The sequence below is a fragment of the Schistocerca cancellata genome, chromosome 8, assembly GCF_023864275.1.
Source record: "Schistocerca cancellata isolate TAMUIC-IGC-003103 chromosome 8, iqSchCanc2.1, whole genome shotgun sequence".
Lineage (NCBI taxonomy): Eukaryota > Metazoa > Arthropoda > Insecta > Orthoptera > Acrididae > Schistocerca > Schistocerca cancellata.
Window position 1 is genome coordinate 442353933 of NC_064633.1, and position 23846 is coordinate 442377778.

Consider the following 23846-nt stretch of genomic DNA (forward strand, 5'->3'; position numbering starts at 1 on the left):
TAGCAACAGGCTAAAACTATTGACTCCCCGAGCGGATGAAACAATGTTGCATCCACCTTTGCCTACCTAAAATACATTCCGAGTTGACGTATTTTTCATATTTTTATTCAGTAATGTCACGCGGAATAATGTTCTGGGGATAAGTCATCTTTGAGAATGGAAGTCTTCACTGCTCAGATACGTGCTACACGGACAATATATGGTGTCCCCCCACGATCATCTTCCAGAGATCTGTTTAAGGGGTTATACATTCTGATTACTGCTTCATAGAAAATTTATTTCCTCAAGAAGTTTGTAGTAGGTAGTACACGGCAGTTCAGAAGGACCAATGATGTACGTAATTACATTACCAGCAAGAAAAGTGACACTTCCTGGCAGATTAAAAATGTGTGCCCGACCGAGACTCGAACGCGGGATCTTTGCCTTTCGCGGGCAAGTGCTCCACCATCTGAGCTACCGAAGCACGACTCACGCCTGGTCCTCACAGCTTTACTTCTGCCAGTATCTCGTCTCCTACCTTCCAAACCTCCTACCTACCAAAGCTGTGAGGACCGGGCGTGAGTCGTGCTTCGGTAGCTCAGATGGTGGAGCACTTGCCCGCGAAAGGCAAAGGTCCCGAGTTCGAGTCTCGGTCGGGCACACAGTTTTAATCTGCCAGGAAGTTTCATATCAGCGCACACTCCGCTGCAGAGTGAAAATCTCATTCAGGAAAAGTGACATTTATTACTCCACATAAAGGTTTCCTGTGGCACGAAAACGGGCGCACAATGCCGCAACTAAAATTTTTGATCACTTACAAAATGTGTGACAGACAGGATAGTAATATTTCAAAACAAACTGAAAAAGTTTCTCCTTGAGAACTACTTTTATGCCGTGGTAGAGGAATTACTAACTCACATCCGATTTTTAAAAAAAGCTTATTAATATTCAGTATGTAGCCATATTTACAAATTAATTTGGAATTTGAATTAGTGAATAACAAATGGCTCACTCCACATCATTACGATTTATCGTGCAAATGATCCAAGGAATATGAGACTAACCAACTAACTGCAGTCCGCCAAAAAATAGAGTTAACGGATCACAGCCCTGTATTTAAATGGTGTATATCCGGGATTGTAAGGCGTACCTAGGAGCAGAAATAGACTCATATCACAATATACAGACTGAGGAATGAAACGAATAGGAAGTGCAGGGAAGCTAAGATGAAATCGCTGCAGGAAAAATGTGAAGACATCGAAAAAGAAATGATTCCCGGAAGGACAGACTCAGCATACAGGAAACTCAAAATAACCTTCGGTGACATTAAAATCAAGGGTGGTAACATAAACAGTGCAACCGGAATTCCACTGCTAAATGCAGATGAGAGAGCGGATAGGTGGAAAGAATATACTGAAAGCCTCTATGATGGGAAAGATTTGTCTGATGTGATAGAAGAAGGAGCAGGTGTCGATTTAGAAGATATGGGGATCCAATACTAGAATCAGAATTTAAAAGAGTTTTGGAGGGCTTAAGATCAAATAAGGCAGAAGGGATAAATAACATTCCATCAGAATTTCTAAAATCATTGGGGAAAGTGGAAACAAAACGACTATTCACGTTGGTGTGTAGAATATCTGGTGACATACTATCTGATTTTTGGAAAAGCATCATCCACACAATTCCGGAGACGGCAAGAGCTGACAAGTGCGAGAACTATCGCACAATCAGCTTAACAGAACATGCATCCAAGTTGTTTAAGAGAAAAATATACAGAAGAATGCAAAAGAAAATTGAGGATGCGCTACACGACGACCAGTTTGGCTTTAGGAAAGGTAAAGGCACGAGAGAGGCAATTCTGACTTTAATAATGGAAGCAAGACTAAAGAAAAATCAAGACACGTTCATAGGATTTGTCGACCTGAAACGAGTGTTCGACAATGTAAAATGGTGCAAGATGTTCATAATTCTGAAAAACGTAGGGGTAAGCTATAGGGACAGACGGGTCATATACAATATGTACAACAGCCAAGAGGGAATAATAAGAGTGGACTACCAAGAACGAAGTGCTCGTATTAAAAACGGTGTAAGACAAGGATGCAGCTTTCGCCCCTACTGTTCAGTCTGTACATCGAGGAAGCAATGATGGAAATAAAAGAAAGGTTTCTAGGTGAAAGGATATCAATGATACGATTCGCTGATGATTTTGCTATGCTGTGTGAAAGTGAAGAAGAATTACATGATCTGCTGAACGGAATAGACAGTCTAATGAGTACAGAGTATGGATTGAGAGTAAATCGAAGAAACACGAAGGTAATGAGAAGTAGTAGAAATGAGAAGAGCAAGAAATTTAGCATCAGCATTGATGGTCACGGAGTAGATGAAGTTAGGGAAATCTGCTACCTATACCCAATGACGGACGGAGCAAGGAGGACATCAAAAGCAGACTAGCAATGGCAAAAAGGTCATTCGTGGCCAAGAGAAGTCTACTAACATCAAATATCGACCTTAATATGAGGAAGAAATTTCTGAGAATGTACGTCTGGAATACAGCACTGTATGGTAGTGAACTGTGGGAAAAACGGAACGGAAGAGAAGCGAATCATTTGAGATGTGGTGCTACAGACGAATGTTGAAAATTAGGTAGACTGATAAGGTAAGGAATGAGGAGGTTCTGCGCAGAATCTGAGAGGAGATGAATATATGGCAAACACTGATAAGGAGAAGGGACCGAATGATAAGACATCTGTTATGACACAAGTGAATGACTTCCATGGTACTAGTGAGAGCTGTAGAGGGCAAAAACTGTAAAGGAAGACGGAGATTGGAATACATCCAGTAAATAATTGAGGACGTAGGTTGCAAGTGCTACTCTGAGATGAAGGGGTTAACACAGGAGAGGAATTCGTGGTGGGCCACATCAAACCAGGCAGACGTCGGATGAAAAAAATACCTCTTTACTACAAAGGGTTTATATAATCGTTAACTGTGGCCCTGAAAAGGGCTGAGGTTTATATGCTTCCGGTGTGAAAGATGAGGGGTAGTCAAACTGAAACAATCCGATCATCTGCAATGGAACTATGCTATTCTGCGGCCGAGTACGCCTGTCCTGTTTGGTATAATTCAACTCATGCCAAACAGGTGGATGTCGCTCTCAACGAAACATGCAGAATTATAACAGGTTTCTTGAAATCCACTCCAGGCGAATGGCTTTATCACCTCGCAAGAATATCACCACCACCTTTTCGAAGAGAGATGCCTGCAAACAAGGAATGAAAGGCAAGGAACATGTAACTTCATATTTGACTCCAAATGATACATACTTTTTTAATATCAAATCTGGATCATTAGCAGGTGGTTCAAATCCACTAACATTAATACCACAAATATAACGATTAAATGAATTAGAATACAGTCTTACAGTTTTTAAAGAAATAGACAACAATTCTATCACTACCAATAATTACGTAGGCGCCCAAGTCATCTTGCATGGGCCATCGGTGTTTTGCGGTGGAGTTTTGAACTTCACTCTCGCTAACAAGGATACGAATAAACAAGGTAACGGTTGGGTCACCGTTGCTCTTGTACGTGGACCAAAAGTCGATAAAGTAAAAAGACTAGATAATTTCAACCCACGTGATGTCATCACTTACCGGACATTTCAGATTTGTGAAGTTTAAAACAGAGATAAGGGCTCATCGTATTACATGTCACTATGCCTTTGCTTCTCAGGGCGAGGAATCATCGTAAAATAAATGAATCGGAATCTGTCTCAGTGAGCGTGAAAGGTGTTGACAACTGTAAAAAGATCGCACTCGTTGTTGATCTGACTCATTATTATAGAAATTAAATAAAGTTCCCTTCCTTATCCTTAATCCTTATCTATTAAAAAACTACACATTGATCTTGCCAAAAGCCGAGAAGCGATTCTTCTTGGTGTTGTAGCTCTCTGGGGCACCCTGGGATGCTCTCTGGGGCACCCTGGGATGCTAAACGCTCATTAATATTTGTTCATATGGGCGAAAATCTCGTCTCGAAAGTGTTGTAGCTGGTTGCCTATCCAGGAAATTACCCATCTTCTGCATGGGCATGAACCGCATCTGCAACGACTGAAATCAAGGAAGCGTTTCCTTAGGATATCAAAGGAACGTAGAACCAGCTAGGTTACAGCTATGGAGACCTACGACCTACCTGGTTGGAAAAGAGTTGTTGAACCTTTACCTCCAGGCCACAACGGAGAATGGACAACTTGGAAGTCCCTGAATAGAATGAGATTAGGAGTTGGAAGATCAAAAGTTAACTTGGCAAGATGGGGATACACTGATCCAAATGATATTCGGTGTGACTGCGGAGAAGGACAGACAGTTCGGCAGATGCTTCGGTGTCGATTGCACGGAGTCTCCTGTACAGAAGATCTTCAACGAGCAACAGAAAATGCACTGGAAGTGGCCACGTTTTGGTCAAAAGTAATTCGGTTATAACTGTGTAAAGTGTATCTTTCTGGCACGAGAATAATATAACTACAAAGGGTAAGTCATATATTCAAGAAACGTAAGAAAAGAGTGTCTACTTCCCACCAAGTCATCTGGGAAGATTAACTACTTTTTCGGAGTCATAGTTACTATGAAATGTCATTAAAGGCTACAGTAGCGTGGAGGGAGGAACTGATCCCTCATTGTACGAGTTAGTCTGGAGACGATACTATAGTTCAATTCTTTTATCTTGGCGGCTCGCGCATGCCCGCCCAGACGCGGGAGATTGCTGCGTTGCCAGTTGCACACGACGCACGCGCCAATAGAAGCAGCGCCATAGTATAGCATAGTTCGCAAGCTTACGTTTAGGGGGGAGCGCGCAGTTCATGAAGTAAAGCCACCACGGCCGCATTAACCCTTTCGCTGCTACAAAGACGTGCTCCCTGCATTCCGCGCTGTACGCGATTTTGTCACTGCACTGCTCGCCTGTGCAGACACATCGTGTTCCGACTGCTTTGACACTCTTATCATTCGATTCCACAAAAACTATTTGGCCCAAAAATTATATTTTTACATGTCTTCATGACTGATACCTCCCCCCCCCCCCCCCATAAATGACTAATTTTGTTTCGATGTTCAACGCAGTTATTATGCAGCATTAAATATAGTAAACCATTGCACGAAATTTTGAAGAGTTTGCAGAGGTAAAAGTCCATAGAGTATACTTTCCGTATGGTCGAGTTTAGTTGCCACGATGTTGAGAATGAAATGTGGACAAGATACCTAAACTTCATATAAAATTACTACATGTAATGCTGCATAATAACTGCGTTGGACATCGAAACAAAATTAAGTCGTTTATGGGGGGAAGGTATCAGTCAAGAAGACATGTAAAAATCAAATTTTTTGGGCCAAATAGTTTTTGTGAAATCGAATGATAAGTGTGCCAAAGCAGTGGGAACACCATGTGTCTGCACAAGCGAGCAGTGCAGTGATGACAAAATCGCGCACAGCGCGGAATGCGGGGAGCACGTGTCTGCAGCAGCGAAAGGGTTAATGAAGAGACAAAGCACTAGAAATTTCAAAAAAATTGCATTCAAACGAACATAATTCGTGAAGTAAGGCACTTCGACATTGTTTTTAAATAATGAAAATATTAAGCAGTGCACAAGGTTTGAGCTCATAACCTTTCACTTACAAACCCAACACCTTAACCGTTACGCTTACGCAGCTCGTCTGACGACAGAATGCCATGAGGACTGTAACACGTCACGCAAAATACTGACAAACACTGTTGGTATGACTATGAATTACTCACGCTTCGGCGAAGTACAATAGGAAATAAACAATTACCGCTGTTCTTTATCGCGAAAAAGCGGTTCGTGAAATTGATACAAGCACCTTTCCTTGCTATCGCCTGAATTAGGAGTCTTATTGCTTGTTTGGTTTAATTAATTAATAGAATATGAAGCAATTGGTATAAAGAATGCTTTTTCCAAACTTTCTATATAAGAAAGTCTGCTATCAAGACATTGCTTTTGTTCTATTACTTTATTTATGACTGAACGTTTCTAAAACTGAAGATACTCGTCCACGCTATGCACTGCAGTCGAGATCTGGCAACGTCGTTTTCTGTTCATTGGCTGACTGTGTTTTGTGACGTCAGATGCGCAGAACGAACCTAAACTCGGCCGCCAACATAAATGACGCGCACTTTAGTCATAAATGGCACTTCTTGTGGGCCTTCGTGAGCAGCGGACTCCCAAGACCTCTTCGCCAACACTCGTGAGTTGACAGATAGCTTTGACCTTTGAGTATAGTGGTACACAGCACTGGTGAGCGTTTGCAAACACTTGTGAGTTTTTGCACATCATGTGGTGTCACCGCCAGACACTACACTTGCTAGGTGGTAGCCTTTAAATCGGCCGCGGTCCGTTAGTATACAACGGACCCGCGTGTCGCCACTGTCAGTGATTGCAGACCGAGCGCCACCACACGGCAGGTCTAGAGAGACTTCCTAGCACTCGCCCCAGTTGTACAGCCGACGTTGCGAGCAATGGTTCACTGACAAATTACGCTCTCATTTGCTGAGACGATAGTTAGCATAGCCTTCAGCTACGTCATTTGCTACGACCTAGCAAGGCGCCAATATCAATTGTCATTAATCTTGTGATGCATGTACCGTCAAGAGAGATGTTCACCAATTGTGGATTAAAGTTAAGTATTCTACCAGTTACCTCCTTTTTTTACTAGACTCAACTCCTATAACTGTTCCAGACCTCACGGCCAGCCTGCGTGAGCTTAAACGCGTGCCTTTCGGCTACCAGTCATAGTGGATTGACTGTCGGGTCAGTCCACTACACATCATTTACCTGGCTGTACTGGCGTTGGTTTTCGCTACCCAGGAACAGTTCGGGTCCTAGCCATTTCAGTGTAAATAACTAGCGTAATATTTAACTAGTACTGCCTAACAACAAATTAATAATGTTATATAGTTGGGACGTGATTATTGTAATAAAAAACATTCTTAAAATGACTTGGCATTGATTAAACCACGTTCGAAAGTAGTTGTGCCTTGGCGTTTTATTATTTCCTGCTGATGCTGCACGTCCTGTATGTATAGTAGTACGTGTATACGTTGTACAGCAAGAAGTAACGGTACAAGGTGGGATCAGGTGCTCTTGAGCAGTACAAACAATATCGCGATCCGCTGGATTCCGCAGGTTGTGGAATCGTCACGCACTAGCACAATACTACAACAGCGCGCACGCTGTGTGTTGCGAATTTGTGTGTGTGTGTGTGTGTGTGTGTGTGTGTGTGTGTGTTCGCTCCAATACGAATAATATTTCATTTAGTTTGACGTCACCCTTCGCCCACAACTAGGTGCTCACTTTGAAAAATTGAACAACTTTCTGATAGCGCAATTTTAACTACGTTAACACAGCTAACAGCACCAATATTATTTTTATTTCTTATCGTCTTTTTAAATATGACTTTCTTGTGTTGAGTAACATCAGAAGGAAGGAGATTACCTATCTCTAGCAAGCAATGACAGATAGTAAATCTACTAGAATAAAAATTACGGGACATGAAGCTTTCCTGCAAGTAGGCAAAGGTGTCGACTTGCTTTTCCAGCAGATAAATTCTATAATCATTCTCGTTGCTTGTGAATTACTTTCACACGCATGGTCATATCTCTCACATGACTGTTCTTCCCACGCTTCAGTGCGGAACCACGCGGCTGCTACGGTCGCGGGTTCGAATCCTGCCTCGGGCATGGATGTGTGTGATGTCCTTAGGTTAGTTAGGTTTAAGTCATGGCTTAACAACTGGCCGGTTTTGAGCGCGAGTACTCGCGTCTGCTCAGGCAGAGGGAGGGAGGGGAGGGAGGGGAAACGCGCGCGCACGTTTGAATAGGACCGCAGCGTGCCTATTGAATTCGCGCCGACTGTGTAACGTTTAAAGCACTACGATCACCTCTAACAGTCATTGCGCTGGCTAAGAATCGTGTCAAGTCGCCTTTGTGTAACACCAACCATGCTTTTGCAGTTCAACCCCCATTGGGAGGAATTGTATCTGTTCACAGAAAAAGATGGTGTTGCAAAATGTTTAGTATGTCACAAAACGCTGAATTCTTTCAGGAAATTTAATTTGCAGCGACATTATATGTCGTACCACGCGAAAGACTACGGAAGTGGAAAATGTGATGGATCAGATCGTGCACAGGAAGTTATTAAACTTAAAAGGAAGCTGCCCAAAGAAGATCTGGACGACGAAGAAAAATCAACTGAGGCGGCTCTCAGAGTGAGTTACAAAATTGCGCCCCTTCACTGATGGCGATTTGATAAAAGAATGTTTGGTAGTTGCAGCGGAACATATGTGTCCATCTCAAGTTGAACAGTTTCGGATTGTGCCATTATCTAACATGATCATTATGCGTCGCATACAGGACATGGCAGACGACGTCCAGAGCCAGCTTGCAAATATCTGTAAAGATTTTATGGCGTATTCTCTAGCTCTGGACGAAAGTGTTGTTATCACTGGAACAGCGCAGCTTGCCATATTTATTAGAGGTGTTATAAGAGATCTTGAGGAGAGGGAAGAGCTCCTCGATGCAGTAACCATGAAGAACACTACAACCGGAGGTGATATATTAAGTAGTGTTGAAGAAAGTGTTGAAAATATGGAATTGTCGTGGAATTCGTTAGTTTCAGTGTCTAAAAACGGTGCACCAGCGATGACAGAGAAAATATTAGGTTTCGTTGCGCTGTTGAAGGAGAAAATGCAAAAACTAACCATGCCGAATGCAGGGAAAAAATCAGGTTTCGTTGCGCTGTTGAAGGTGAAAATGCAAAAACTGACCGTGCCGAATGAAATAAAGGGCATTCACTGTGTGATCCACCAGGAAAACTTATGTGCAAAGAGTATCAGTCTAAAAAATGTGATGGTTGTTGTTGTTCGTACAACCAATTATACAAGGAAGCATGGACTACAACACAGAAAATTTAAAAGCTTTTTTGAGGATGTTGAAAGCCAGTATGGTAGCCTGCCTTATTACAGCAAGGTCCGCTGGCTTAGTCGTGGCGAATTATTAAATCGATTTTTTTGCCTATTAGATGAGATAACTGTGTTCATGGAAATAAGTAACACGTGTGTTCCTGAATTGAAAGAGCCTTCATGGAAATGTGATCTCGCGTTCTTACCAGATTTAACTAGCCATCTGAATGCTTTGAGCATTTCACTACAAGGTAAAGATCTGCTAATTATTCATTTCACAGATCGAATACGAGCTTTTAAAATGAAATTGACACTTTGTGTGAGTCAGCTGGAAACAGGAAATCTAGCTCATTTTCCTAAATTACCATCCATGAAAGATGTTCACAAAGACTGTGAACGTTATTCACATAGTTTAGTTGCCTTTAAGTGAGAATTTGATCAACACTTTCAAGATCTGACAGCACTAGACAGAGATTTTGATCTGTTCGCCTCTCCATATTCAGCGAATATTGAAAAGATTCGTCCTGAGCTGCAACTAGAAATTATTGACCTCCAGTGTGACAGAGAATACAGAGACAAATTTCAGAACATGAAAAACATTTTGTAATTTTACAGACACTTCCCTTTGGATAGATTTCCTCGTTTGCACAAACTGGCGGCTACAATAATATCAATGTTCGGTTCCACGTATGTTTGTGAACAACTGTTCTCTGCAATGAAATGTAACAAGACGCACCTGAGAAACGCATTGTCTGATCGAAATTTAAACTGTATGCTGCGCCTACAATGCACAAGAACAATTACTCCGGACATAAACGCAATTGTAAAGGACAAAAAGTACAAGATAACCGAGAATCCCACACTTCAGTGATACCTTTTATTGTGTAACAGTTCACAAATTAATACGAATGTAGAGGCATACACTAAGCTAATAAAATTATGTGACACATGTACATTCTCCTTTATTTGTTTCATTTGTCGCAGTAATAATTCGTGAGTGATTTCCCTGCAGGTGGCCGCGGATTTACATTGACAGGCGGCAGCTGTTGTGTGCCCCACGTGACTCTCCCCACTTTCCACTCTGGTCCGGTAGTGGGGGTAGCGTGCTCGCGCTGCTCCGTGCTCGCACCTTGCTGTCACAGCTTGCTCCGCGAGCACGTATGTTGTGAAGCCCTGGTTTAAGTGCTTCTAATTCTAGGGGACTGATGACCTCAGGTGTTAAGTCCCATAGTGCTCAGAGCCATTTGAACCATTATTTTGTTCTTCCCATCCCACCCTCTCCTGTCCCCTCCTTCCAGCAAGTGCTACCAGCTCGCTCATCACCCCGCGTAACCGCATGTTTGTAGCACTTTCGGTCAGTAATCATAACAAGACAGCATTTACGGCAGCGACGACGTGGGCTGCGGAGTAATGCGCAGTGGTATCAGTCACATGCTGAGCAAAGGGGCCTAAATGTTGTCTAACGATGTAAAGCGCTAAAACATTCTTATTAGATAAACGCCACTGAGACTATTTTTACTAATTAACAAATAACAATCACTGTAATTCCATAGACATTATGTCCCACATGGCTGGTGCTTCACACGATCGTAATTTCGTTAATATAAGGGGCAGTCAAATGAAAACGTGGCATATAGAAAGAAAAGTAAGTAAAAGGCTTATTGTCTCAAAACTAATCCCTTTAACTGTTAATATATTTATCCCAACGTGAGACAAGACGGTCAGTGCCTCCAGGGGAAAGTGTTTGCGGATGCCTACAGAACCGTAATTGTCCCCAGACGTTGACCTCTTCATCCGATGCAAATCGATGACCACAAATGTCTTTCTTCAAGGCCTTATAAATATGGAATTCGCTTGGAAACAAGCGATATGTGAGTGCTTGCAAGCGAAATTTCTGGAATGTAGTCGAAATAACTTTGGCGGGGTCTGAAGAAAGACTTTCATGGCCTTCGATTTGTTTCAGACGAAGAGGTGCTCGCCTGGGTACTATCATGGTTCCATAGACAACCGCAAACATTTTTCCCATGAAGGCGTTGACAATCTAGTCTCACAGTGGGAAAATTTTTTAACAGTTACGGGGATTAGTTTTGAAATAATATGCCTTTTACTTACCTTTTTCCAAACTGTCTCTTTTTCATTTGACTGTCCCATAAAATCTTCGCTGTGGTATTGAGTCGTACACTTTTCGGAAATCAAGAAGTACTGAATCTAACTGGCTGTATTGATCCGTGGATTGCCGGCCGTTGTGGCCGAGCGGTTCTACGCGCTTCAGACCGAACCGCGCTGCTGCTACGGTCGCAGGTTCGAATCCTGCCTCGGGCATGGATGAGTGTGATGTCGTTAGGTTTAAATAGTTCTAAATCTAGCGGACTGATGATCTCAGATGTTAAGTCCCATAGTGCTCAGAGCCATTTTTTGATCCGTGGATTACAGGATCTCATGTGAAGAGCAACAGCAGGTCGCTACAGAATCCAAGAATTCTTAATGAACAGAAAAAAGCACAGGTCGTTATCATTTCCAGGGAGGGTCGTTGAACAGACACCCAAAACTAAGGCCTATATCTCTGATGTCGGTCTGTTGTAGAATTCCGAAAATATTTTACGCTCGCATATTATGACACTTATGGAGAATGAAACTCTCCTATGTAGGCATCAACATGGGTTCCGGAAACAACGATCGTGTGAAACCCAGCTCGCTCTGTTTGTCGACGGGATCGAAAAAGCAGTGGATAGCGGCGCCCAAGTTCATGCAGTGTTTCTTGCGTTATGGGAGGCGTTCGATACATTAACACACTGCAGCATGATGAACAAAATATGAGAGTACCGGATATCACATCAGGTGTGGACTGGATTGAACAGATTTTAGCAAACAGAACATAGCATGTTATTATCACCGGAGACAAAGCTTCAGAAGTAAAAGTTACTCCTTACTTCGGGCGTATGCCAATGGAGTACTGTAGGACCATTACTTCTCACAACGCATATAAATGGCCTACTACGTAACGCCAAAAGTTCGAGGAGGCTTTCGCGGATGATACTGTTGTGGACAGAAAAGTAGCAACACCAGAAAATTGTGGCGAGGGTCGACGCTACGATGCAGGGAATGAAAATTGACCCTCAGCATAAACAAATGTAACGTATCTACATCTAAGTGATAGCTCTGCTATCCACAATGAAGTGCCTAGCAGAGAGTTCAATGGATCGCCTTCAACCTGTCTCTTTACCGTTCCAATCTAGAGTGAAACGGAACGCGAGAGAAACGAGTACTTAAATTTTTCTGTGCGAGCCCTGATTTCTCTTATTTTATTGTGATGATCATTTCTCCCTATGTAGGAGGGTGCCAACAGAACGTTTTCGCAATCGGAGGAGAAAACTGGTGATTGAAATTTTATGAGAAGATCCCGTCCCAACGAAAAACGCCTTTGTAATAATGATTGCCCCTCCAATTCACGTATCATGTCTATGGCACTATCTCCCCTATTTCGCGATAATACGAAACGAGCTGCCCTTCTTTGTACTTTTTCGATGTCATCAGTCAGTCCCACCAGATGCCGATCCCACACCTCACGGCAGTACACAATAGGGCGTATACGTGTGGTGTAAGCAGTCACTTTAGTAGACCTGTTGTACCTTCTTAGTGTTCTGGCAATGAATCGCAGTCTTTGATATGCTCTATCCATAACCTTATCTATGTGATCGTTCCAATTTAGGGTGTTTGTAGTCGTGATCCCTAAGTATTTAGTTGAATTTGTAGCCTTCATATTTATGTGACTTATCGTGTAATCGAAATTTAATGGATTTCTTTAAGTACTCATGTGAACAACTTCACGCTTTTCATTATTCAGGGTCAATTGCCACTTTTCGCACCATACAGATATCTTATCTGAATCATTTTTCAATTCATTTTGGTCATCTGATGACCTTACAAGACGGGAAACGACAGAATCGTCTGCAAACAATCTAAGGCGGCTACTGAGATTATCTCCTATGTCATTAGTATAGTTCAGGAACAATACTGCGCCTATAACACTTCCTTGGGGAACTCCTTTCTGATAGGAAATCACGTATCCAGTCGAACAACTGAGGCGATATTCCATAGGCACGCAGTTTGGTTAGAAGATGCTTATATGGAACGGTGTTGAAAGCCTTCTGGAAATCTAAAAATATGGAATCAATTTGACATCCCCTGTCGATAGCACTTATTACTTCATGAGTATTAAGAGCTAGTTATGTTTCGCAAGATTGATATTTTCTGAATCCGTGCTGACTACGTGTCAATAAATCGTTTTCTTCGGGGTAATTTATAATGTTCGAATACAGTATATGTTCGAAAACCCTACTGCAAACTGACGTTAGTGATATGGGCCTGTAATTCAACGGATTACTCCTACTTCCCTTTTTGGATATTGGTATGGCTTGAGCAATTTTCCAGTCTTAAGGTAAGCATCTTTCTGTGAGCGAGCGGTTGTATATAATTGCTAAACATGGAGCTATTGTGTCAGCATACTCTGAGAGGAACCTGACTGGTATACAATCATGACCGGAAGCCTTGATTTTATTAAGTGATTTGAGTTGCTTTTCAACACCGAGGATATCTATTTCTATTCTTCTCGTCTTGGCAGTTGTTCTTGATTGGAATCAGGAATATTTACTTCGTTTTCTTTGGTGAAGGAGTTTCGGAAAATCGTGTTTGATAACTCTTCTTTAGTGGCACTGTCATCAGTGACTTCAGCGTTGTTATCGCGGAGTGAAGGTATTGATTGCGTCTTGCCACTGGTGTGCTTTATGTATGACCAGAATCTATTTGGGTTTTCCGCCAGATTTCGAGACAGAGTTTCGTTGTGGAAATTATTAAAAGCATCTCGCATTGAAATAGGAGCTATATTTCGAACTTCTGCGGATTACAGATGTAAATGTAGAAGACAGCGAGTTAGTCAAGGAAAAGGTGAAGTGACATTAGGGCGCTAAGTACCCTCCGCCATACACTGTAAGATGACTCGCGGATTATAGACGTAAATGTAGAAGACAGCGAGTTAGTCAAGGATGAGCGATGTTTTCGGAACGAACGCTGCTCGGCCCACCTGTTCGACGCGAACGGGGCGGACTGCAGCGAGGTGGAACCGGGCGGCGGCAGACCGCGCTGGTTTACGCCCCAGGTGGCTTCAGCGGGAGACGGAGTGGGCGTCGCAGCTAATGTCTGGGGAACCGTGCGCTAGCGGTTACCATGGTAACTCTGCTTCCCGGGGATGTGCGTGGGCGGAGATAGCGGCGCGAAGGGCGCGGCAGGGAGGGGGCACGTTTGGTCCGGGCCGCGAGGTCGGATGAATGAGCTGCTGGCTCCGGCGGCGCTGCGCATGCGCAGAAGCTACTGTGTCAGAGCTGACAAGGGAACCTCCCCATCGCACCCCCCTCAGATTTAGTTATAAGTTGGTACAGTGGATAGACCTTGAAAAACTGAACACAGATCAATGGAGAAAACAGGAAGAAGTTGTGTGGAACTAGGAAAAAATAAGCATAATCTACAAATTGAGTAGTGCAAGATATGCAACATCAAGGATAGGTGAATTCAGGGTCGCCGTGGTCGCGTGGTTAGCGTGAGCACCTGCGGAATGAGAGGTCCGTGGTTCAAGTCTACCCTAGAGTGAAACTTTTAATCTTTTATTTTCACACAATTATCAAAGTGCAGGCACTCACACAAAATTAACTTCACTCTCCAAAATTTCAGGACATGTTCAGATTTGCTTGGACATATGCAGGATTTGACGGTCTACACAAGGAAAAATTTGAAAACGTTAAAAACATATGTTTTGACAGAGCACAGGGAAAACTGTGCGACTGTGAAACTGTTGCATTCATTTGTTGCAGTTTATGTGACAAACTCTCATGATTTCATCGCTTTTTTGGGAGTGATTATCACATCCACAAGGAAACCTAAATCGGGCAAGGTAGAAGAATCTTTTTACCCACTCGCCAAGTGTAGAAGTTAGGTGGGTCGACAACATATTTCTGTCATGTGACGCACATGCCGTCACCAGTGTCGTATAGAATATATCAGACGTGTTTTCCTGTGGAGGAATCGGTTGACCTATGACCTTGCGATCAAATGTTTTCGGTTCCTATTGGAGAGGCACGTCCTTTCGTCTACTAATCGCACGGTTTTGCGGTGCGGTCGCAAAACCCAGACAGTAAACTTATTACAGTGAACAGAGACGTCAATGAATGAACGAACTTTGCGAAAATAAAGCAAGTAAAATTTTCACTCGAGGGAAGACTCGAACCAAGGACCTCTGGCTCCGCAGCTGCTCACTCTAACCACGGGACCACAGCGCCCCTCAGTTCATTTTGTCCATAATGTTGCTTATGTTGCACATCGACTACTCAGTTTGTATATTTTGCTTATTTTTTCATAGTTCCCCACAACTTCTTCCTGTTATCTCGATTGATCTGTGTTCAGGTGTTCAAGGCCTATCCACTGTGCCAACTTACAACTAAATCTGAGGGGGGTGCGATGGGGAGGTTCCCTTGTGAGCACCGAGCGTGTTTGGCGCCAGCGGGGAGCTTGTCGGAATCTTTAATTGATGAGTTTGCAGCGGTGCAAGTTGGGGAGCTTGCATTTTACTTATGTTGGTAATCGACGATACGTTCTTATCGATGTCTACATTACCGATACGTATACCAAGTTTCCATAATTTCACAGGACCATAAAAACTAGCACAGTATCTTTATCGGAAGTATCGAGTGATGTGAGAAACCAGCCTTTTACTATTTTTCTAAAGGAATACACCCCCATTTGACTGTTTTATTGTTTAAGAATAACCCAGGTTTTGGCGTTTTATGCCATTTTCAAGTATTTGATTTTATGTCTATAACATATATTGCAGGACACCTAGTATGTTGTGAAGCTCAAAGTTGGCCATAAATTAAGAAAAATATTGGCTCCCCACGAAATGCGAGATGTAAAATCACCATCTTGAAAGAGATGAGGAATAATCGTGGGAGCATGTCATATTTAGTGAAAACAGGAATGTAAGCCTGTTTTTTCTAAAAAATGACGTGCTCCCACAATTATTTACTGACCTGTTAGATGATGGTCATTTTACATCAGGCATTTCGTGGGGATCCAATATTCTTCTTAATTTATGGCCAACTTTGAGCTTGACATATTAAGTGTCCTGCAATATATGTTATACACATAAAATGAAATACTTGAAAATGGCATAAAACGCCAAAACCTGGGTTGTACATAAATATTCAACAAAACAGTCAAATGGTGCTGTGTTCCTTAAAAAATATTGAACGATTGTCGCTTAGCAACGTCAAAAGCCTTCTACTGAATTCTGATCCAATCCTTTTCATGCCTGTCGCATTTATGCCGTATATTGACTAACAATTTATTAGATCTCATCATGCAGTGTACACTAGCAAGCTGTACCCCAGCAAGCAATAAAGATAGGTAGCAATCCCCAACTGATGAAATGACAGGTGGTCGAGGAGGTGAGAACGGAGTCGTGGAAAGGCGCCTTGTCGTACTGGAGCATAAAGAGTGCGGTGATTCAGAGCTTCGCAGCAAATGTATAACTTTTTTATTAATATTAACTGTTTAAATGTTATATATGCCTCCAACTAGACTGTCTACGGTATCCCCACTGATAGTTACCTAATCATGATATCAGTAACTCTTAACTCAAGCTCAAATTGTAATTATGGTTTGTATAATATTGCCGAACATTGGCCAATTAAATCGGGCAATCACCTAAACACTAAAGTTATCCCACTATCCAGTCTCCGAGTAGTATTCAGGCCGACAAAATGTGGGCTAATTACTTCAAGTGGATATTTTATGTTCTACAGTATAAGCGAAAACTAACTGAAAACCTCAGCTGCCGACAGGTGTTATTGATATACCTCGATGTGGACAGCTGAAAATGTGTGCCCCTACCGGGACTCGAACCCGGGATCTCCTACTTACATGGCAGACGCTCTATGCATCTGAGCCACCTAGGACACAGATGAATAACGCGACTGCAGGGACTTATCCCTTGCACGCTTCCCGTGAGACACACATTCCCAACTGTCCATATGTAGAATTGTGGAAGCGTGAAAGGGATAAGTCCCTGCAGTCGCGCTATTCATCTGTGTCCTCGGTGGCTCAGACGGATAGAGCGTCTGCCATGTAAGCAGGAGATCCCGGGTTCGAGTCCCGGTAGGGGCACACATTTTCAGCTGTCCACATCGAGGTATATCAACAACACCTGTCTGCAGCTGAGGTTTTCAGTCAGTCATAATTTATTCCAGGGAAAAGCTGCACGGTCATCAACAGTAACTGTTCTTTCGAGAACAAGTTACTGTCTTCGTATATATAAGCGAAAACGTTTATTTGCAATCTCGCGTATGTGCATTTGTAGGTGGTCATTAAAGCCTTGTTGAGATTTGTGTAAGTGTGCAATGGTGCTCAATAAGTAAAGCTTGGACCCCATGAACTAAGATTCGAATATTACCGTTGGATTGGCTCTAAAAACTGTATTTACCTTAGTTTTATTAAAAACAAGACGGCATCCTTTCATTTCAAGACTTACATTGAACTAGCGTTGAGAGTTCCCTACCTGACACTCCACTATTCACAGTTCATTGTGAGCGTGTTCGGATGCAAGACTGGCAAAGAAGAAGTACAGTTGGACATAGAGACAGCTTTACAAGACACTAGATAAGCCAATCTCTTAGCGAAGAGATAGACAACTTGCGGACCTTCTCTTTACAAATTGGTGAACGTAGTCCTCCACATTCAAAAATTGTTGAGGAACAAAAGTTGTGCTCTTAGCATGTCCGACGCAGTAATTTATCTCGGCAGCAACAATCCTTATATCCCTTCCTAATGAATCAATCAGTTAGTCTGTGGGATATAAATTTAAAAGGACATCCCTTGTATGAGGAATATGTCGTTAAACTACTGTGAATTTTAAAAACGATGTGCTACATGCTATTCTGTGTCTCCTTCTATCGGCTTAACTTCCTGTCCGATAGCTACTTAAGTGTTTCTTTGTCTTCATTGTTAAACCTGCTTTAATCACCAAGAGACGCAACTCACATTTCCGTGTGAGTCAAAAATGGTTCAAATGGATCTGAGCACTATGCGACTTAACTTCTGAGGTCATCAGTTGCCTAGAACTGAGAACTAATTAAACCTAACTAACCTAAGGACATCACACACATCCATGCCCGAGACAGGATTCGAACCTGCGACCGTAGCGGTCACGCGGTTCTAGACTGAAGCGCCTTTAACCGCACGGCCACACCGGCCGGCTCCGTGTGAGTCCTCTGTCAAAAATACCTATTATGATGTAATGGAATTTATTCATAACACACAAGCTTAATTATCAGTGAGCTAAGAGTATGTAATGACTTTTCTCACTGCACGTTGACTGACGATAGAAAAAAAATCATTCTGCGGCTTTGATATGTTGGCACTAACTTCGATTTTTCTTTTCCCACTGACTCTGCTGCGGGCGTTTGGCTGATTTGGATTGTGTCAGACTTGATAGTGTGATCCTAGTTAAACACAGTTTCCGACTTTCACAAATCTGGCCTTATATCCCCTTGAAAATTCTGGCTTTCCCAAGAAAGATCACTCGCAGAATTTAAGATGAACGATGGCTTGATTAGTTTTAAGGATAAGTAAGCATTTTCACGATGTTTAATACAGTATTGTACTATATTGTACGGAACTGTGGACCTAGAAACGACGGAGAGGCTTCGTCCCCGCCGTAGCCCTCAATGGTACACAACCCCACAACAAGCTACAGCAGTCCACTCACCCCTCCGCCGTCCCACACTGAACCCAGGATTGTTATGCGGTTCGGCCCCCAGTGGACCCCTCCGGGAACGTTTCACACCAGACGAGTGTAACTCCAATGTTTGCGTGTTAGGGTAATGATGGTGTACGCGTACGTGGAGAACTTGTTTGCACTACAATCGCCGACATAGTGTAGCTGAGGTGGAATAAGGGAAACCAGCCCGCATTCGCCGAGGCAGATGGAAAACCGCCTTAAAAACCATCCATAGGCTGGTCTGCACACCAGACCTCGACACTAATCCGCCGGGCGGATTCGTGCTGGGGACCGTCACGCCTTCCCGCCCGGAAAGCAATGCGTTAGACTGCACGGCTAACCGGGCGGGCTTAATACAGCATGCTTAAACTGAACAAATGCTCAAGTAACATACTTGATAAGCTAATTGAAAAACAAGAGAATACGGCCGGTCGAAGTGGCCGATCGGTTCTAGGTACTTCAATCTGGAACCGCGTGACCGCTACGGTCGCAGGTTCGAATCCTGCCACGGGCATGGATGTGTGTGATGTCCTTAGGTTAGTTAGGTTTAAGTAGTTCTACGTTCTAGGGGACTGATGACCTTAGCAGTTAAGTCCCATAGTGTTCAGAGCTATTTGAACCATTTTTTACTCATGTACATTGTACTTTCCGACGGACTTGGACAATTTCAGAAGGACAATGCGTCACCCCACACGTCCAAAATTGATACAGACTGGCTCAAGGGACACTCTTCTGAGTTTAAACACTTCCTCTGGCCACCATACTCCCCAGGCATGAACGTTATTGAGCATATCTGGGATGCCTTGCAACGTGCTCTTCAGAAGAGATCTCCACCCCCTTGTACTCTTATGGTTTTACGGATAGCCCTGCAGGATTGATAGTGTCAATTCCCTCCAGAACAACTTCATATATTAGTCTCGTCCATGTCTTTATTGCGTATCAGGCCAACCATGGCCTGTCCATCAAATTGCATGACTGTAACCCAAAACGTACACATGCAGTTAATGGGTTAAACACTGTTAAGTGCTCTTTCTGTTCTGCTAGAGTAAGATTTTATTCTGGTGACTGTAACCAATAGCTGTTTTGTATCTTGTGTTCTAATTACGAGGGTCGTTCCGAAACTAATGCCTCCTATTTTTTTTTTTTCTTTTTTTTTGTTTGTGCTGACTGGAATTCAGTGCCAGATGTCGTTAGTGTAGTGATGATACGTGAACCTTGCTCTCTCATTTGCAGATGGTTCCATTGTTCTGAGGTAGTTGGCGCCAGCAGAGGCATGTTCTAAAATGGAATCTGTTATGGACGTGCGTACAAAACAGCGATATATGATTGAATTCTTCACTGCTGAAGAAATTGTTCCGACTGAAATCCATCGACGCTTGCTGAAGGTGTATAGAGACAATACAACAGACGTGAGCAATGTGAGGCGTTTTCAAGGTGGTGGAAAGGGTGTGCATGGCAACCCATGGACAGGTCGACCTGCACAGCTGTCATCCCTCGCAATGAAGAGCGTCCTGATCAACTCGTCCGTGCAGATCGGTGGATAACGACAGAGAATTGTGTGAGAAGCTGAATGTCGGCTGTAATGGATTGGAAACAATGTTGGAACAACTCGGTCGTCGCAAAGTCTGTGTGACATGGGTCTCGCGGATGCTTACATCGAGAGGAAATCTGTCGGAACCTGCTGGACCAATAAGAAGTTGAAGGTGAGAATTTTCTGAACAACATCGTCACCGGAGAAGAGACGTGGTGTCACCACTACGAACCGGAATCCAAAAGACAGTCCATGGAATGGCGACAGGCGAATTCTCCGTCAAAGAATAAATTCAAGACACAGCCGTCTGCAGGCAAAGTGATGTGCACAGTCTTGTGGCACAGCCAGGGTGTGGTTGTTTTGGATGTCCTGGAGCCTGGAGAAACTGTCATTTAAGCACGCTACGAGACGACACTGATTAAGCTGAAAGCCTGAATTTCCAGGGTGAGGCCAGAGAAGATCAACTTTCACCTGCAACATGATAACGCCAGGCTCCTAACCAGTTTTGCGGCCACGTAACTCATTGCAAAATTCGGCTGGACTGTCTTACCCTATTTAGCGCCTTCAGCTTCCATATCTTTGGGCCTATGAAAGATGAACTACGCGGCGAACATTTTCAAGACTCGGATGCTGTTCTCAAAGCTGTAAGGAAGTGGTTAGCCTGAGCTGGTTCCGATTTTTACAAGCCCGGCATGTAGGCTCTGGTTCATCATTGGCAAAACTGCATAACGAATGGTGGTGACTGTGTGGAAAAATGACAGTCTATAGCTGAAATATTGCTCTATTTAGCTGTGCTGTTGTGGTTTCTGTATCTCCCATGCTTTTCATTAATAAAAACAGAAAGCATTACGAGGTGCATTCAAGTTCTAAGGCCTCCGATTTTTTTTCTCCGGACTGGAAAGAGATAGAAACATGCGCATTGTTTTAAAATGAGGCCGCGTTCATTGTCAATACGTCCCAGAGATGGCAGCACCATACGGCAGATGGAATTTTACCGCCAGCGGCGAGAATGAGAACTGTTTTAAATACTTAAAATGGTGACGTTTTCCTTACTTGAACAGTGTGCAATCATTCGTTTTCTGAATTTGCGTGGTGTGAAACCAATTGAAATTCATCGACAGTTGAAGGAGACATGTAGTGATGGAGTTATGGATGTGTCGAAAGTGCGTTCATGGGTGCGACAGTTTAATGAAGGCAGAACATCGTGTGACAACAAACCGAAACAACCTCGGGCTCGCACAAGTCGGTCTGACGACATGATCGGGAAAGTGGAGAGAATTGTTTTGGGGGATCGCCGAATGACTGTTGAACAAATCGCCTCCAGAGTTGGCATTTCTGTGGGTTCTGTGCACACAATCCCGCATGACGACCTGAAAATGCGAAAAGTGTCATCCAGGTGGGTGCCACAAATGCTGACGGGCGACCACAGGGCTGCCCGTGTGGCATGTTGCCAAGCAATGTTGACGCGCAACGACAGCATGAATGGGACTTTCTTTTCGTCGGTTGTGACAATGGATGAGACGTGGATGCCATTTTTCAATCCAGAAACAAGGCGCCAGTCAGCTCAATGGAAGCACACAGATTCACCGCCACCAAAAAAATTTCGGGTAACCGCCAGTGCTGAAAAAATGATGGTGTCCATGTTCTGGGACAGCGAGGGCGTAATCCTTACCCATTGCGTTCCAAAGGGCACTACGGTAACAGGTGCATCCTACGAAAATGTTTTGAAGAACAAATTCCTTCCTGCACTGCAACAAAAACGTCCGGGAAGGGCTGCGCGTGTGCTGTTTCACCAAGACAACGCACTCGCACATCGAGCTAACGTTATGCAACACTTTCTTCGTGATAACAACTTTGAAGTGATTCCTCATGCTCCCTACTCACCTGACCTGGCTCCTAGTGACTTTTGGCTTTTTCCAACAATGAAAGACACTCTCCATGGCCACACATTCACCAGCCGTGCTGCTATTGCCTCAGCGATATTCCAGTGGTCGAAACAGACTCCTAAAGAAGCCTTCGCCGCTGCCATGGAATCATGGCGTCAGCGTTGTGAAAAATGTTTACGTCTGCAGGGCGATTACGTCGAGAAGTAACGCCAGTTTCATCGATTTCGGGTGAGTAGTTAATTAGAAAAAAAAATCGGAGGCCTTAGAACTTGAATGCACCTCGTATTTACGTAACAACTCTAGTATTTTTATTTTCTGATATGTATGCAGCTGCTTGAAAATAGCTACACAGTGGAAACGTCGCGCTACACAAATAAAAATGAAATGGAAATGAAAAAACAGTCAATACAGGAAACTTACACTGATGAGCCAAATAACAACTGCCCATCGCGACTTTGGATTCCACGTGGTGTCGTTGCGGTCACGTAACGCGGTAGGAAAAGTATGTAAATGGAGCACACATGGAGGGTCTGTAAATGGGGAAATCCATTGAGATAAGCGACTTTGACGAAGCGCATATTATTATTATATAGGGCTTGTGAACTAGTATCTCGAAAACTGCGAAAACTGTGAAGCTGATCGAATGTTCACGTGCTACTGCCTTGAACACCTACAGAAAGAGGTAAAAGGACAGCAGTTTCACTGTCCTCCTACCACTAGGCGTTAAATGGTTAGACGTCCACGACTCTTAACAGTACCTGGGGTTCGAGGCTTGTCTGTTCTGTAAAGTAGGACAGATGATAATCTGTCGCATCTCTGCCAAAAGAGCACAGTGACTGTGGGCGCACAATTGTTTCAGAGCACTCCATGCATCATACAATATTGAACACAGACCACGGCAGACCACCCCTGCGTGTTCACATGTTTTCCCAACGAAATCGTCAATTACGATGTCATTGGGCACCGAACCTTCGGGATTCAACCGTCTGTAGGGAAGCAGCCTACTCACGCTGTATAAAATTCACATCTGTCTTTCCATTGTGTGCCAACCTAGTCCGCTGTAACTAGCTCTGACGTCATAAATGTTGCGCAATACTTTTAAAATCAAGTAAATAACCTGAAACGGTTCTAGCATGTCAGGAGTAATACTAAATCAACATGTGTTGAATGTCAGTTCAATAGCTTTAACCATTTTCGAAATTTGGATGTTTTTCTGTAAAAATCATTGGCGCAACAGAAAAGAGCTAGAAACTTAAAAATTTATATTTAGATTTCTTTTTCATAATAATTTAATAGAAACAGTACTTTGGATCTCACAAATTAAAATTTTAGTGGAAATCCATGATTTTCTGGTTTTTGTCTTAGAAATTAAGGAAGCAAGATAGATTAAGTAGGCTAATAAATAAGGCTAGGATGTTTAAATTTAAGTAGAAGGGAGATCCGCTATCATCATAAACATGTGAGAAGTTTCAATTGAATAACTATAAAACTATAGCGATAGCGTATCTCCAAAGGCAAGTTCAGAGCTCGTCTACTGCGTGTAGTGTAATTAAATTAATTCTTTCGCCCAAAATATTTGACTTAGCCACGTCAGACTTTTATTATGATTGCTTACCTGTGTGCTGATTGCACATTTAAATTGAGAGCTTCATCGGCCA